The sequence below is a fragment of the Melospiza melodia genome, chromosome 11 (genome assembly GCF_035770615.1).
Source record: "Melospiza melodia melodia isolate bMelMel2 chromosome 11, bMelMel2.pri, whole genome shotgun sequence".
Taxonomy (NCBI): domain Eukaryota; kingdom Metazoa; phylum Chordata; class Aves; order Passeriformes; family Passerellidae; genus Melospiza; species Melospiza melodia.
This window is the reverse complement of record NC_086204.1, coordinates 27759214-27777691: the sequence shown is the minus strand read 5'-3', so window position 1 is coordinate 27777691 and position 18478 is coordinate 27759214. Positions and strand designations below refer to the sequence as shown.

The following is an 18478-nucleotide window of genomic DNA, read 5'->3' as shown; positions in this document are numbered from 1 at the left end:
GCATGTTGTGATCTGGGAAAGAACTGGAAATCTTTATTGTGATTCTTCATTTCTTGGCATCCCTTTAAATGGGATCTTCATTCTTCCAGGATGGCAGTTCAGTCTCTTAAACTGACATTAGAATCACAGTCTGGACTTCCATTGTACCAGTGGTTTTTTCTTTCTTTCTTTCTTTCTTTTTTTTTTTTTTTTTTTTAATTGTACCACTTGCAAATGCATTCCCTGCAATTACATGGGTATTAGAGTAGATATTCATTAGGATTTTACTAATCTGAACCTCAAGTGCTGTTCTGCAAATTTGCCAGCCTTTGTAAGGCAGTGCTTGACTTCATCAGCTGCACTGTTTTATTATGAGTATTTTGATACAGTAGAATGAAAAGCATATATTCTAAACCAAGTAATTAATCAGATTGAAACATTTTCATTTTCATACTTTGATCTGTCACAAAGAGAGGCTGCAGCTCTATATTTTTCCCTTAACACAAGTTTTTGCCCAGTCTAGCTGCAGCCAAATGACATTTCATGGTGGTGCTTTAAGAATTTCATCCATGAATCAATCTTCCACTTCTGTTTCAAGGCGGCAGAATTGTCACAGCTTAGAGAAGGTGAGTAAGCTCCAGGAAAGGTACCTGTATCTGTGTATTTAATCTTACACCTCTGTCAAACACATTAAGTGTTTCAGGTGTAAGGAGTGTTCTAGATTCTTAACTTTGTTTATTTAAGTGGTTCAGCCACATGCACAGATCCTGTCAGAACCCACCACTGTGAGCCCTGCTGGTGACATTGGGGTCTGTGGTAGATCTATCTCAAAGTGCTGCCATAAGAAAGAACCAGACCAGAGCAAGACCTGTCAGCTTCTGTCTCTCAATCAATATATTGTTTTTGTGGAGGGAGAGTGCAGCTCATTCCCTGGTGCAGAGGCTGCTGTGTCCCAGCTGTGGGGAAGCAGCTGCCCAAGCCCCAGCCCTTCAGACAGCTGCACGTCCTGACCAGCCCCATCCACAGCAGAGCAGCAGCCTTGCTGAAGGGCTGCTTGTCACATCTGCCTCTGCCTCAGTCCTCTCTGAGACATGTGGAGCTGTTGACATGAACTTATGGCCCTTGGAGGCGTCAAGATTTCCTTCAGTCACTCATGGGATCAGGGAGAGGATGGCTGTGGGTGAGCTTTTGAAAAATCAGTGTTCCTGAGCAGAAGCCTGCTGGGGGAGCTGGCTCCAGGCACTTCCCAGCCCGTGATCCTTTGCACTTTCTGCAGACAGTCATTCCATTTCTCTTGGTTTAATGAGGATGCAGAGGTTACTTTTCTTCAGGGTATTTTATCTTATCTGTTTATTTTCTGTCTTATGTTTTATATTCTTATCTTACGGATAAGAATATTTTCTTAAATTTTAGATGTATAGAAGAAATTCCTCCCTGTGAGGATGGGAAAAAGAGAAACTGTGGCTGCCCCATCCCTGGAAGTGTCCCAGGCTAGGCTGGACAGGGCTTGGAGCAACCTGGGATGGGGGAAGGTGTCCCTGCCATGGCAAAGGGTAAAACTGGATGAGCTTTAAGACCCCTCTCAACTCAAACCATTCTGTAATTTTATTATATGTACCACATAAAAAAATAGGGCAGTTGCTGGTTTTTTTTCAGTATTAAATTTTGCATGTCTGTGTGTATATATATACATATATATATATGTATGTGTGTATATGTATATACATGCATAAATGCAAAAATTCATTAGCTGCCCTTTTCACTCCATAAGGGTTTCTCAGGTCTCCAGGTACTGCCAAGCAGTTACACTGAGAGATTCCCCACCCCTCCCACCCACAAATAGTGATTGCTCATGTGGGCAGAGGAGCATCAGTTTCTTGAGAGTCTTTGCAATTCCCTGAGCCTGAAGGCAAATGAATAGAAATTTAGTGGACCACCTAGTTCTTGACTCAGAATTCTCCAAAGAGGAGTCTGACCTAATTTATATTGTATTGGAACAAATAATCCTATCATGCATTTGTGCTTGCTGTTTTGTTTTCTTTTAGCAGGCATATTGCTGTCTTGCAGAAACTCCAGGTTTAGATGTTAGGCAATGTCCCTGTGGTTTTGGGAGGTGCTTTTCCTCAGTGAGTACTTACTGGAAATTTACTTTTAGAGGATACTTGTGAAGAGGAAAACAATCAGGACAGACTCCTAAGGCTGCTAGAATTATTCATACCTGAATGTGAATGTGTACTGTTGTTTAGTGCTGAGGATAATCAAGAGTCCTGTAATACAAAGTCTCCTCATTATTACTAAAGATGGAGCTGGAATCTGCCCAAAATGCAGTATAAATATCTGTCATCACATGCCTCTGTGATAGGGTTCTGGTGGGGTTTGATGTGGGTGATTTTAGGGTTGCTGAGGGTGTTTGCTTGGGCCAGATTGTGTTGAAACTCACTGGGAGCTGATCAGCATCCAGGCATTGCAGGTGTGGCCTCTTAAAGCAATTCCAGGTGTGCAAAACCCTTTTAATGCTATTCTGTAGAGAGTAGCACCCGTCAGTCTGTCTGTCCCAAGATATACCCCAAAGTTTGTCAATCCATCTATCTGTGTTCATGGTTTGGGAAAGAGCTGTCTAAACCTGCACAGGTTTATTTTTGGGAAGCTTAGGAAAGTTTTGAGTCTGCAGAATTTCAAGATCATACCAAGAGTTACCTGAAAACAATTCTTTCCTCTTGAATTTCTTGAAGAGCTTGGATTACTGGGAATCCAGTTGATGCAATACCCGTTTCGTTGTTTTCCTTTTATATAAATATTTTCTACCCTACTGACAGAGCAGTTAGAGAACAGCAGGCATCAATATTGGATGTTTCTTAACCTAAAGGATTGTAATTTTTTTTCAATAATTGAAGTAACTGAGGGGAAAATTGTGAGTGATCTTTTTTTACACCACGAAAAAAGAAGAAAAAGCTGAATTTCTGTTCCTTGAGATGCAGCTCAATAAACTATGCTAAAACAGCAAAGAAAAAGAGCACTTGAACTTGTTTAACCTTTCCAGTCTCTGCCTGAGACTGGCCTGAACACCTTTGTTGGCATGTGCTTTTTGCCAGATTAACATGGATTAGGTCACTTGAATTCTCCCCTCATTGAGTTCATACCTTTCCTTTAATCTTCTCTCATAGTATCTGTCAGGATTCATGGGGGAAAGAAAAGCTTCTCCTGCATTTGGGATATTTTAAACAAGTAGTTAGCATGAAGAATTTGTTTTAGCTTTATTTCCTTGTGTAACCTTTACAAACCAGGTATTTCTTAAACTCTCTCATGTTCTGTTTGTGGCTGTGGTGGCGTGGGAGACTCTGCTCCCTTGGTTTTGAGGTTGGTGATGATGGGCACACTCATAACTTGGTGCTCTAGAGGATTCCTGGCTTAGGAATTTCCAAGTAGCTCCATAGTTAAGCCAAGCATAAAAGTAATTAGGAAAAAACCCAAAATACTTCTAAATTTTAATGTAGCAGAGCTGATACCCAGGAAATTGCACTGCTCTTCGGTTCATCAACAATCAATGCAGCAAATATTAATATTTCAATTTTCCCTTTCATTCTCCTATGTAAAAAAGTACACACTTAATTTAGTTTTATTGTTCCTGCCTTTTGTGTCAGTTTTTTCCTAGCCCTGAGGCTGATCAGCAAATTCAAATCTTTTAATGGCAAGATCAGATGACCTGTTAGGTGTTCATGTCTTAAATTTTAGCTGCTATTCCACAAATATCAGGAGTTTCCCAGCAGGTGGGTTTCCCCCCTGCTTTTTAAACATAATGAAGGTTTGCCCATTCTAGGATTTTAATTTCTGTGAATGTGCATACATTTGGAAATGTGTTTGTTGTGCCACAGCAACACTGACAGCATCACTTGGAAATGTTGTGGCCCCTGTTTGTGGTTTTAAAACACCTGGTAGTTGTTTGCAATAAAGACTCCACTTTTTAATTGCACTATAATTAATACAAAACAAATCAACAGGAAGTGCTACTTCACACAGCGTGTTAACAGTTAGTTCAAGTTTAAAAACAGTAAAAAAAACCAACCATCAGTGAGTTTAAGAAAGATTATTTTATGAATGGGGTTTTTCTTTGTGGCTGCTGAAGTAATCAAATCTCACATTATGGCTTCAGGACAGTTTTCCACCCACCATCCCTGTGTGATAATTTTTTATACATTCTGACCCATTTTTCTTCTTTCTGAAAACAAGAGAAATAAAATGTTAGAGAAGTCCTAAAGAGGATAACAAATTGAATTGACCACTTACTGTTCCTGGCACTCAAATTTTATGGTCCTTACCTCCCTAGTGATGGAGTGAGCTATTCACCAGCGCTGTGTGAGAGTTGCAGCTGATGAAATTTGGTAAAGTTCTTTCAAATCAGAGCCACTACACTGATTTCCATCACATGAGGGCTTGTCCCCTGTTGCTATGTTACATTTGTAGCAAATGCTAATTGAATTTGGTGCATACAGATCCTCAGAGAAAAGTGAGAATTGTTACTGAGTGAATCCCGCTGAGCCAGGCTTCAGTTTCTGGATTTCAGTGCGGGATGCTCCCGGAGAAAACATGAAATCCTCTTTATGCTGTCAAACAACACCAGAAAAATAACTCTGCTGCAGCCTCCAAACAGATCTGAGACTTCAGCACTGCTTGAAAAAGAACAGCAAGTGATTTTCATAAGGGAGTTCTGGTTGCAGCTCTTTGTTTCGTTCATGGCAGGGCTGTTGGTCCAACAAAGTGCCTGTATGTGGTTGTCCCTTTTGAATGTAGAGTTTCTCATGTTTCATCCTTGCATAATTTGTTCTGTTGGATTCTCAGGTGAGGTGAGGAGAGGGCAGAGGGAGGGATCTCCAAGGGATGCTTCTGTGCCTCAGCAGTCCTTGTAGAAGCAGCTGAGTTTAATTTAGACACAATTCCTAGTCCTGAGAGCTGAAATTTAGGTGAGAATAATCCTGTCCTCAGTCACTGGACTCAGCTGCCTTTTTTCCAGGGAGCAGAAATCCAGGGAAGCAGATCATGCACACATCAAGCTTCAAAATATTGCTCAGGCTGTGCAGAGAAGTAACTCAGTTCTTTATTGCAAAGATCATCTCCAGTTCAGAGAACAGACTGCAGGTGACCCGTGCACACTGTGGGTGGCTGCTTCTTCTAATCACTGTTTTCAGATGGAGCTTTTGGGTGGAGATGGGAAGAAAGGACAGTGCTGAGAAGGGAAGCAGCACACGTGGAGTAATTGGTCTTGTGGTTCTGGGAACACAAAAATAAATTTTCCTGATGAAGACAATGTTGATTTTCTTCTTTGTGGCTGAAAGTGTGTACCTGATTTGCAATGTAGCCAATGAGTAAAGCAGGTATAACACCAATTTGAATGTCTATTGGATTGCCTCTGAGACTTTTTCTCATTCTGGTGGACAAGGATTATCTTTGGCTGGCTGCTTCACAGTGATTATTTAATTATTAGTTTATTAAGGAGACTTATTTTGAGGTTGAATGATAGTGAATATATTATCTTATTTTCATAGGTGTGCATATATTTTCTTGAGAAAGACTGACACTGGATTTTTCCAAGACAATCAAAGGTTTGATTTATTATAAGAAACAGGCATCCAGAAACCACCAGGAATTGTGCTGATTTAGTGTATGTCTGGTTTCTGCTCCAAAAAACCTCCACATTCTGGAGATCAGTGTAGGTTCAGTGCTGTGTATTCAGACAACACTGCAAAAAATCAAAGGAATTGAAACAAGGATGTCTGGAGGATTCTTTCCCACTTGGGGTATGGGCATTGCAGGTCATAGGTGAAAATTTTCTACTTAAGACAAAATTATAATCAGGAATAAGCAGGAATAGAAGTTATAAGCAGTTATAAGCAGGAATAGAAGTATATATATATATATATATATATATATAAGTACATGATAGCTCTGTAGTTCTAACATTAATACAGCATGAAAAAAATGAAAAAGTTCAGCCTAGAGTTCCAGGAGGTGGTTCAAGAGCTTTGGTCACTGCTGGCACACTTCTGTTTGGCTGCATCTTTATCATTCCACTATCACTGCATGAGATAAAATGCAGACATGACAACATCTTGTGTATTAATCTTGCTGAGTCCTAATTGTTCCAGCAATTGCTTCCTGTAAGGAGTTGGCCACACTGGGTACATTAGGGAGAGCACAGTGCTAAATAGAATGAATTGTGCATTCAGATGTACTTTAGCTTGTACTTTACTTGCAGAAAGTTGAGAAAATCTTGTCTGCCTGTCTTGAAAGTAAAGGGGATAATGTCTGGAGGAACAGTTCCAATGCTTGACAATTAATAATAGCACTCTGAAGAGAAGCTTTTAGCAGAAGGCGAGCACATAGGTTACAGATTAGTACAGAGAACAATGTAATTTTTGTGCTAATATGTTGAGATCAAATAACTCATTAATAGGAGAATAATTTATAAGGATGATGCAAGTAGGAGAATAAAGTTCTTCTAAATATTAATCTACTGCATATATTATTTATTGTTGTAATAAAAGGTTGAGGAGTAGACAAGGGAGACTGAAATGCCTTGCAGTTTCTAGTAGAGTTCACAAAGTGCTTTTTTAAAGGAAATTCCTTAAAATGAAGACTGCTGGCGTGACCTTTTGGTGAGGTAGTGGTAATAACTTGTGAAGTTTCTAAATGCATCTCTGTGCAGTAATGTGAGAGGGAAGCTTCTGAAGCAAGGTTCTCCTCTCAATCCCAGCTCTCTCAGCCTTTCCCCCCAGCAGAGCTGCTCCATCCCTCTCATCACCCCGGTGCTTCCTCTGCCCTCACTCCTACAGCACCACCTCCTCCTGTGCTGTGGGTCACACATGGCAAGGGAAATCCTGAGTTTTGGCACCTGTAAAAGAGTGTTACGACCCTCCCACCTCAAATCTCACATGCCAAAGGTTGTCTTTTTAAAGACCTATTACATTTAATGCTTATAGCCTTAGGAACTGTGTTAGAGTGTACCCAAAATTTAAAAATTACAATGGGAAAGCAGCTCAGGGAAGAGTCAGGGTGCAGAAAAGAAACAGCTGCTGTTACAGGTACAGTGTGTTACTACTCACAGCCTCCCTTTTATCCACTGAATAATTTTATATTTAACAGCAACTTGTGAAACAGTCTAATGATGTGTTAATAAACTTGAGTGGGACACATTTTAATTGTCAGTTTTTTGAAAGGTTTTTTATCTGCTGGCCTACTTCTTCAGGAGTATGAGTAGATGATTAGGTTATGTATTCTATTTTTGAACACTCTTTTTGTAGTACAAAGCCTGGCGTGCTTCTGTCATTCAAAAACCTGACATGACTCTGAATCCCCTCCTGTGATAATTCTGATTGATCACTGAGGCTTTTAAGGCACTAACACCACCTGTAGAAGAATTCTTAGCATGTGACAGAAATGTGTCTTGCTTGTTTTGGAGAAGTGGAATTCACACATGTTCACAAAGATTTTTAAAACAGCTCCTTGTGAATTTTTGCAATGACTGTAAGTCAGACTGTGTGTAATGGAGAATTCAATCTTTATATTTTGTGAAAGCTTTTTCACCTGTTTCTTGTTCTTGTGTGATATTCTGGCACCTGTTGATGTTTGAAAGATTATTGCCACATCTCAGTGAATAGTATTGAGTAGAAAATGGCTTTACTGATATTTTTCCTGGAGTTAGTCAGAGGTGCTGTTCCTGCCATTAGATAATGTTCATGTATTACTGTTGATATGCATGTAGGAATGTGTTGTGCTTAACATAAATAAAACGTTGATTGCCTTCAGTTTTTAGCTGTGGTAAACCAAATGTTTTTGAGCTCTGGTTTAGTGCTTTGCAGTGCTGTTTGTAGCTGTAAATCTCACAGGAATTCTGTCCCCCAGGGATCCACTTTTCCTCATGCCCAAGTGAGCAGTAAAAAAGCTTTTGCCCTGCACAGAAACCTGTAAGTTCTGCATGTGCTTCCAACTTCAGTGTCTTCATCTCTGTTGGACTTAGGTAGAAAATGTAGCATTACTTTCTGAAATGGCCATCAGAGCCTCCTAATGAGACACTTGGATTTTTTTCCTCCTTTGACAGAATTAAATGTTACCTATTAACCATAATGCTTAAATTGATGAAGTGTAAAACTAGCGAAATGGGTTACAGGGAAAGGAAGTGAAAATATTATGAACCATATTGCCCTAATTTATGTCTTCTTAGAAAATCCATCTAATGAAATTAAGTATTTGGAATAATTCAGAGAATGATATTCAACAAGAAGTACAGCAGTAATGGTAGGATGATCTTGCTTTTAATACAGTAAAGAAGATACAACTCCTTTTCTGGGGAGGAACATCAAATCCTGGTGTGTTGAGATCCAGGTGCATCATCAAGACCAGGTTTCCTTTTCCCGTGGACCTACACTATTTTGTTTAATTGAATAGCTGTGACAGCAGTTTCTGTGCTTTTTGTGACCTTAAATAGAGGCAGATGAGGCGCCAGCTCTTCGTGTGAGTTCTTAATCCCAGTTTGCTGATCCTTCTCCTTTGCTCGTGGCTCCTGATCTGGCTGCAGCTCCTCTCTCATAAATGATTGTCTCCATCCACTCCCCCTCCCACGAAGCTGTTTTTGCATCTTGACTCCCAGACTGAGCCTCCCAAGTCCTCCATTATTAAACAGCTCTCACAAATTCCTCTCTTCTGCTTCTTGTGATACAAGACTTCCTGTCAGAGTCAATCCCTTTTTTCTCTGCTCTGACTCGTCTGTTTTATGCATTCAAGACTCAGCAGCTTGCTGGATGCCTTGATGGAAAGATGAACCTCTTGCTGTCACTTCCACTGCTCTGTGTAATTTCAGTTCAAAGCAGTAATTAAAGAAATAGTCCCATTTTCCAGGACAGTGTTTATAGGAATGTGAATGCACATTTTAGTTCCTTCTGGAAGCTGCAGGAGTGGTGATAGCATAGAGGGAATTTTGTATAAAGGTGTCATCGTGGACAAATGTAAAATCTCATTTTTTAATTTTAAGTAGTTTTGGACTTGGGATTTTTGGTTTGTGGCTTTTTTTGGTCTGTTTGTTGGCTTCTTTTTTGGTTTTGGGGGGTTTTTTTTGGGGGGTGTTGTTGTTGTTGTTTGTTTTTTTTTTAGTATTAGCAAGAAAACCAGATCTGTGATACAAAGACCAAATCTTACTCCCAGTTTTAAAACTCAGCAAACTTTTCAGATATAAGTTTTCAATTATTATTTAACATGGTCAAAACACAGTATTTCCCTACAGCCTAAATTTTGGAAGTGATTCAACCCATTCGTCCCTCACATCCTGAAAATCACCCCAGAGCAGATGCACTTGACATGTAGAATTGTAGCCTGAACAGTTAAAAATCTGCCAAGTGATTAAAGGGAGTGAGAAGTGTCAGCCAACTTTATCCACAGGTGGTGCTTCCTACCCTGGCTTTGAGTAGAGAAAATGTAAATAAGTAATTTATTTAAAGAGAGTTATTTAGCAATGTCACTGTTGATAGCTACATCATAAATAAACTGCTCAAAATTTTGGTGAAGTTTTAGGCCTTAAGATCAAACCTGCTGGAAGAGTGGATTTTGTGCAGATGATGTACTCACTGAGATACTCGGGGACTGTTGGTTTAGTCAATATAAAATGTGCTTTATCTGATGACTCCTGTGAGACAGAGCATGAGGGTCATTGATACCAAGAGTTCTCTTGACTCTTGTTAATGGGGGAGAGAAGAATTGAAACTGCACTGGTGTTTGGCTTCTTATCTTCCTCATCATAATCATGGTGTGCTTAAAGGAAGTACACGTCTGGAGGATTTTCTTGAGGTAAATGAGTTTGAGGTTTTGGAATTTAGAGGGAGGAAGATGTGTAAATACAATATTACTCTTCTTGGGCCTTTATTAGAGAATTCAAGACATGCAGATGCCAAGTCAGGGAGTGGAAATGTCATCCTTCAAAGACACGTGAAACTCAAGGACTGTGATAAAAGTGTTGTGCACTTTGAGGTACTTGAGTTACAAAGAAAGCTTGTAGTTTATGGAATTATATCCATGAGTCTTTTAATATACTCAGGTTGTTCTTTATTTCCTGTGGAGCATTGCAGAATTCGTTTCCCTGGAGGTGACTGAAGTAAGGCTGGAAAAAATCCTACCTGATCTTTAATAATCCTTCACACACATGGTAATGCTCAAGAATTGTACTATCATTGGATAATTTACTCTTAAATCCTTTCATCTCTGTGCTCCCACCTTAAAAAAAATCCTCCAGTGTTCTGGGGAGCCAGGGATTGCACACTTGAAATACCTTGGACTTGTTACCAGTTCAGTCTCACCCACTTACGCTGATTTATTGTGATTTTCTTTTTTTTTCTGAGGGCAAGACTGAAAAATACATTTCTGCCTTTATAGTTAATAGATTCAGGAAGTAATTTGCAGATCAGGAAACAATGGATCTCATATGATAAAAGCACTGCCTAGGTAATTCATAAGGAAGATAAACTTGTGTTGTTAAGCTTGCACATTTTACTCTTATTTGTAGGCCACGTATTGCTCTCCTGTGCTTTCCACCATTAAGCAGTAACACTATTGCATTAGCAAAAAACCACTGCTGCTTTGACTGGCTTTCAGAAGCACACACACAGCACCAGATAATGCATTTTACTGAATTATGAAGAACTGTGTTATTTGTTTATAACTGCTCACTTAGTTATTGCTCTCAGGGCTCCGTGTTACAATTTAATCACTTCCCTGCATCTCTGCAGCTCTCCCGGGCTGGTGGGAGCAGCGAGGGTACAAAGCAGGGTGAGTGGCAGCGAAGTGTTTCCATCAGTCAGGATGCTGATTTATTTCTGCGAGGAGGAGTGTAAAGGAAATGAGAATGGCTGTTTTTTTGTAAGCGATGTGCTGAATAGTCATCAGTTAAACACTGGAGGTCACACATAAACACTGAAATCTTGAGAAAAGGAAAAAAAATAAAAAACGTGGAGTGTGTCTTGTCACCCTCGCTGCACGCAGGCTTTGGGAAGTGTGTGATGCTCAGCATGCCCTGAAAAGGCAGCACAAAGGAATCCTTTCACTTACAGGGTTTTCCTCACAAAAGAAGGGATATGAAGCATTAAAAGGCAGGGTGTTAGGAATTCTTTATTTTCAAGTTGCTATACATATTTGTGAAGTAACTGTATTCAGGATTCTGGCATTGCATTCTGCATTCTGGACCCAAAGAATTGGAATAGGGCAGGTGGTGTAAAAATCTGTGCAAATGGATCACTTTTGGAGTTAGAAATATAATTTAACTTGAGCAAAAATAGTAGTAAAAACATTGGTGGAATGTTATATCTGTGCTTTAAAAATATTCATAGGTATGCCTGAGATAGGAACAGATACATTAAAGTTTTCATTGCCTACTTTGAGGCAATAGAAATAATGTAATTTTATGTCCTCCTTAAAGTGCTGGTTTTAATCTGGAAAAAATAATTCTTTTTAGATAGTCAAAACAATAAATATTCTATAGCAAAACTGGCAGCATTAGATGATGTTTACAGGAGACAGAAAATTCAACTTAAGTTTTTTGCTAATGCTGTATAATTCCTTCTCTATTCCATCTGAACCCATACAGATACAAAATCCAGAGGAAACCAGCAGATAGTTTTGAAAGAAATTAGGTCTTTCTAAGATTTTAAACCTCCAGAGCCCACTGAAAATCTGTTCTCAACAATTCCTGCTTTTGTAGCAAGGAAGATACCTTGGCTCTCAGGAGACTGCTTTAGTGGGGTATTCCCTAGAAAGCCCCCTGTAGCCTAGCCTACATTTCATCTTCTTTTTCTAACCTAAATCCTGACGTTGTCAGACACTTGCATAAAATGCATGCACTAAAATTTGATGAAAAAATGTGGCTACACAGAGAAAGAACTACTTTAGGAGAAGCTTTTAGTGCTGACAATAGAGAAAGTTTTTACTGTCTCATGAAAAACTGGAACTCTGACTGCAGGGGGACAGAGGGGAACTTGCCTCTTGGTCAGAGGAGGAATCTCTGGGTTTGCTGCTAAATGCACTCAGGGGAAGTGAAGGTATCTGCAGGATAAAATAATCAAATATAAAAGCAGCCCTTGCTATTGCAGAGACTGGATGGCAGAGAAGAAGCCCCACTTTTTGATTACACTGATTTCCGGGTGGTTTATGCATCCAGATGAATTGATATTTCTTTTGATGGTGCCCATTAAGACACAGATTTTGAGGCCTGTTTTGTCTCTTTCACAGGGAGAGTGTATGATATGTTGATAGATGTATGAGCATGATAGTTTTGGAAGATGAAGGAGAAGAGAAAATGTGCTGTGGGCAGAATATAGCTACTTCAGCATTTCTTTTCCCTCCTGTCTTTTATTCCTGAGCTAACAGTCCATTCAGCCTGAATACAGATTTATTCTTAATGTGTTCAACTGCATTATTTAGCCCAGCACTGCAAGCCAGATTGTTATCCGTGGAGATGGAATTGCTAAGTTGATTTAATGGAGCTTTGTTAATGTGGAATTTCATTTCTATCTTGTCTTGGATGTGTCCATTGTCGCTTCTTTGTGTTTAGGACAGTGTGATTTTGGCCAAAAGGCACAGATTTGCACTAAGAGCAGCTCTTTAGCTCCTGGATACCTGCAAGGAGGCTGTCCAGGAGACTCTTGCCTTGTGAGGAACACTTAAATTTGCTGTTAATGCTGTAGTGCCTCTGTTTGCAGCACTTGGAAGTGGAGCCCTGAAGGAGCAGAACTCCGTTGTGCTCTGTGGCTGTGAGCAATTACTGAGAAACACAGAAAAGAAAACCTGAGTGGTTTATTCATAACCTGCTCAGTGCTGCATTCCTGACTCCTGCACGGTTGGAATGGGAACCACCAGTTGAAAACACAACCAACCACTGGCTCTGAAAAGATCTGCAGTGGTTAAAAACACTGAGAGAGAGAGATATCAAATAGTTCCCTGGAAGGATATGGAGAAGGATTACATGAAAGAGGGAATTTGCAAGCCTGGAATGTGTTTTTCCCTACAGTATCCATTTCCACTTTCGGTGAAATGGCTTTCAATATTTAGGTTATTTCACATTTTGTTATAATCTCTTGGATGGAGATCAGATATGAGATTTAGAGTCTGAAAACAGGTTTGAAATGGTTCTTGATGGTGTCAGGAATATTTGCAAGGTTTTAGCAGCTGATATGGTTCAGATGAGTGGATAATACAAGTAATAACATTTATTATCTCTATTGCTATCCCATTCCCCAGAACTGTGGAGGTGGATTGGAGCCCTCCTTGCCTTCATTTTCCCCCATGGTGTTAGGCACTGTATCAAACAGGAAAAAAAATCCCAAATTATGTTTCAGAATGCTTGATAGTGGAGACACTTGCAGTTTTCTGATTAGGAAATAGCAGAATGATGTGACTCTGGTTATGAGCTAGTCAGTGGTGTCACTGCTCAAATATCAACATCTTTTACTCTTTTCTCTCTCATTCATTAAATCACACAACAAATGACATATTCAAGATGAAATTTTAACAACAAATAATTGGCTTTGGAGGAGTCTCTGTAGCCCAGAGACATTTTGGTTTGGGAGGACATTTGGACCTGCCCCTTTTTTGGCAGCAGTGTGTGGTGATACAGATAGAAATGGGATGAGCACAGCTTATTAGTGGTTTAAGAATATTATGTGTGATAAAATTACAACCTTCCAGCTGTCCCACCTTCCTCAAGCAATGCATCCACTGATCCTTTGAGGCCTGATCTGATGCAAGATAAGAGCAAATAAACTAAGAGCAAATAAACTTTGGCTACTGAGCAAAGTAATGCTCTCACCTGACTAGAGTGGGACTTACATGGGCACTTAGACTTTCTGTAACAGATTTTTTGCAGCATCAGGCTCCTGTTTGCAGGATCTGGTAATGCATTTCTTAATTTCTGTTGCCCGTGAAATGTTGAACATTTAAAGCTTTCTAGTTTCTCTTTGTTTCTCCATAAAGTGTGTTCTTTCCCAAATTATTCTGTCTCCTCAGAGCAGTCTTCAGCTAAAAGTGAGGACAGGTTTGCACCATGAGCAGTTCAATGTCTTGAAGCTGAGATTTGTGTTAGGGAAAATATGATGTGATGCAAGGACAAAAGGTAGTCTTGCACAGATTGCCTTGTTTGTGCCTAATTAATGTATTTCTTTCCTATTAGTTTCAAAGGTTTTATTTCTAGTCATGAGTTTAATGCACCCATTCAGTGTTTATATTTATGCAAATGATCATTGTGTCACTCAGGTTGCAACATTAAAGAAAAAAAGCCAGATATTTTACATGCCTTTGAGTATTGAAGTGATTGCAATTACCTACATAAAAGGAGTTGCTTTATTAATTAATTAACTTGGAGAAAAATGTCTAGTGACCCTCTGAAGAAATATCAATAACTGAAACATTAATTATGTAAATAAGATCTGCCTTTACTGCTCATTATTCATCGTTTAACATGAAAATTGCCTTTTAAAATAATGCTTCATTCATATATTTCAATAAATGTCTAGTCTGCCTGGCTTGTCACTTGCATCTAGATTTTGAGTCAAAAACTGTAGTGACATCAGTACAGACCTTGGGACACTTCCTTTGAGCCTCCAGCACTCAGTTCCTGATTGATGGGCTGGGATTTTTTTAGGGGCAGGTTCTCTGAGGCAGCAAATGCCCTTTGGGAATGAGTTTTGCAAAATTCTTGTCTGGAGAATGAGGACAGCTGCATTTCATGGGTGAGGAAGGAGAGGAAAGAAGCAGCAAGGTACTTGCAGAGCTTTTTTGAGTTTCCCATGGTTTCAGAAAGCAGGCTGCAGGACTAGCCCAGCTCCAAGTCCTGTTGAGTTGTGGAATTTAATTTTTCACTGAGTCAGAGGCAACAGTGAAATAACCTAAATATTGAAAGCCATTTCACAGAAATGGCTTTTGCAACAGGTAATTCAATATTCTGGTTTTCTTTTTAACCAAGGCAAACAAATACCACAAGGAAAACAAGGTTAGCCCACATGGTTGGTACTGTGATCTTGTGCATCAGTAAATTTGATGGTCCCTTTTTCATTTGGAGGATGTGACTGAATGCCTCCTGGCAAGTGCTGCAGGTGATTTTGTACAGTTTATGAGAATCCTTTCCTTGTAAAGAGGAAGAGCTCTGCTTTTTTTGTTTTCTAAAGTTTCGCCAAGCATGTTAGCAAATTCTGATGAAGGATTCCTGGAGGTTTTTATTCCTTTTCACATCCCCAAAGACAACACACAAGGTTTCCAGGGTTACTTTTTGCTCATGTAGCTGTGAGTGCACCTGTAAGAGGAGAGAGAGGAAGCGCTGTGTTTTATTCTCATAATCTCAAAGGCTGTGCTGCACATAATCTTGAGTGTGCAGACAAAAAATAGTAGCTGTGCAGTTGCAGAAAATCCTTTACTCTCCACTCCCTGAAGAGCACCTGCTTATGAGCATAAGACTTTCAGATTCCCTTTTTTTTAATGCCTCAGAACTCGCTTTGCCCATAGCAGGAAGGGCTGATGAAGAAATACGTGTGTCCCCCTCCCTTTCCCTTGTAGCGTGATGGATTGTGGAAGTCCTGATTGAAAATTCTAATCACAGCCTTGCAGTCCTTCAGATCACAACCCCTGACAGTTGATTCACTCCTTTTCATGCCTGCTGCCTCTGACTGCTCCTGCTGCCTCGTCTGCATGAGTCTATCATTAGCACACAAAGCGTGATGGATTGGCCAGGGTACCTCTGTCCTCAGAACCTGGGAAATGCTTCTCTTTCAGAGCCAAAGAACCTGGGTGTGACGTCGGCATGAATGAGAGAAGAAAGTAGTGCAGTGTTGGAGGTGCCTGTTTGCTGCCACTGTTTAGAGGGAAAATGATGCATTATGGGGACTGTAAGTACCTGGCCTGTTTGTTTGGGGTTTGGCTCCTCGGCTGTGGAGCAGTGCATGAGCTGAGCCTGGCAGGTGCACAACTGTTTGGAAATCAGGGCTGTAAACACTTCCAAAATTCTACTTAAAGTTCAGCCTTAGATGAGTAATGAAACGTAGATGATTAATGAAATCATCTAAGTTTCAGTGAGATCTGATGGCCAAGCTGATTACAAATGATCATTATTTTGATACTGACTAGGCTCTGCTCACTTTGGTGGATTCTCTTCTCCAGACCCCTTCAACAGGAAACTTTTGCAAATGTTTGCATCTTGCAAATGCTTTTATTCATCTGTGTGACTTGGCATTTAATGTTTCAGTGAACAAGACAGTTAAGTTTTGGCTCCAGTGAAAGATTGATAGGAACAATTTTCGAATGTGGTATCACAACAAAGTGAAAATATGTCATGTTCAAATACTGAGCTCTGATGCGTCATGTGGTCTTGTAATAAATGAAATAGCACTCCCAACCTGACAGATGTGCAAGAAAACGGTTTTAAATTTATGATGATTAATTTTCAAGATGAACTGCAATGAAAAAAATTGTTAGTAGATACTTAAAGAAGGTAAGGGGAACCATCTTCCTGAAATGAGAACAGGCAGGTAATGATAAAGCTGCCTTCACTTTTATGTTTTGCTTTCCAAAATTTTAGCAGTGGGAAAATTTATATTCTGGCTGCTGCAGCTGGCATTAACAGCTACTCATGCAAGTGTGACATCCTATGGAAATTGCACTTCTTGGATTTGTGCTAGTTTTGTGCTGGTTGTCTTGGGAGTAGGAGTAACTCAAAGCAGAGCTGAAGGGTTTCTGCCTGGTGATTCTTTCAGAGCCATCAAAATAAAAAGGCACTGAACTTAGTGAGAGAACAGAAGTAGCTTGATACTACCTTCTAAGAAAACCAAACATTTCTGAAACTCAGCATGTTTGTTCATTTTGAGTGTTTGCCACTTGAGCAATGACTTTATTTGTCACTGGGACAGTTAAATGTAAAGCATATTGTTTGTTAATAAACTGATTTAGTGAAGCATTTTTAGGCAATTTCAGGCTAAAAACAGCCCCTGATAGACTTTAGTGAAATCTACTCCTGCCAAAGGCAAGAAGATAAATTACTGCCCATCCCCAGCAGTAAACTCCATTATTTCAAGGCACTGTTTCCCAGTGAGGCCAAAACTGAGCTTTCCCGTTGGAAATGGAGAAAAACAGCCTCAGAAAGGATGTGGGCTGTACTTTTTTCAGAGCAGGAGTTCAGCAGGGGAAAGAAATCCTAAGTGTCAGTGTCATGTTATTTTGAAACAAACAAAATGGCTTTAAAAGGAGATGTTTTGTTTGTCATTAGCACTAAAAGCTTGTACATGGCAATGTTTTAGGTTGACATGTCGTGTGGGAAGCCCCAACAATTGTCTGCCAGCTGTTAATTTCAGGCACTCTGGGAACAGCTGGTCTATAGCATCTCCTCATATCTGATCTTCCTCATCTTCAACAGTGTTTTCTCTGTTAAACACACTTGATGGTTCTAGATTTTTTTCCCTTATTATCTGAGGGAAATTATAATTACTATAATTATTTGGGAGAGTGATTGTGGAACTCAAGACAGTATTATATCTGTGGATTGCAGTTTAAGTTCACTTACTATAAAGTAAAAATTCTAGAAGCCATTTTGGCTGTCTGAAGATAGATCTGAATGCACATATCCATTTCTTTTTCTGCAGAAAAACTTGTCAGAAGAAGATCTCTGCTGGTGTCTATCAGGTCCCTGTCTTACTGTGCCCAGAGGAAAGAAAAACCAAAATGTCTGAAGAGCTTAAGGATCCAAATATAAAATTAGTATAATAAGTATAAAACTGTCAAAACAGATGAGGTGTATCAGGAAATGCACAGTGTATTGTGCTTGCTGCCTTTAGTGCACTTCGTAATGGCTTTCGTACAAGTTGCTTTAGCCCTTAGTCTTTATTATCAGGAATTGTTTTTATCCACTAAAATCTTTTCAAAGAATAGCCAAGATCATGCTGAAATTTAATGTCTTTGCCTCCAGCTAATGCCAGTGTCTGTGCTGGAGGGAAAAATTTATTTAGGAGATGCTTGAGAATGCTCTGTCCCTGCTCTGGAATTGCCAGTAATCCATTGAAAATTCACTTCTACCAAAATCAGAATTTTTCCCAATCTCACTTTGTTTATTTTTTAATGAGAATATTCTGTGAGACTTCCTTGATCAGCACTGATCAGTTGTACTGTGGCATTTTTACAGTTGGGTAGAATTCAAAGTTTCTTAAGCAGAAATATTGGCAAACATTGGATTGTCGTGTCAGCGTGTTCTGAGATCTGTTAGCACCTGGCATGAAGTGACCTGAGGAATGTATTAATTGCTTTCAGTGACAATTGGATTGTCTCTTTTTATGCAGTTTCTGACAAGTTTAGCTCTCCAATAACCTGTGGTTATGTGCCCTCTGAGTTGATGAAGCTTGATAAGTTTTGGAGGTTAATTCAGGGAGCATTTGAGTTGTACTTGCCATCGAAGAAGTTCCATTTATGATGGGTTGTGTTTTATTTTAAAGTGTGT

The 18478-nt window shown here is 39.6% G+C and overlaps 1 protein-coding gene across 15 annotated transcripts in view; it reads left to right on the top strand.

Moving 5' to 3' along the window:
* DAB1 (DAB adaptor protein 1) overlaps positions 1-18478 on the top strand; it is a 417660-nt gene that overhangs the window by 279773 nt on the left and 119409 nt on the right. For 4 of the 15 annotated variants that reach the window (XM_063166188.1, XM_063166187.1, XM_063166186.1 and 1 more), the window contains one exon: positions 15772-15884. The exons of the other annotated variants lie outside the window; for them this stretch is intronic. The gene's annotated coding sequence lies outside the window, so the exon portion shown is untranslated. The remainder of the gene's footprint in view (positions 1-15771; positions 15885-18478) is intronic. 15 annotated transcript variants of the gene reach the window in all.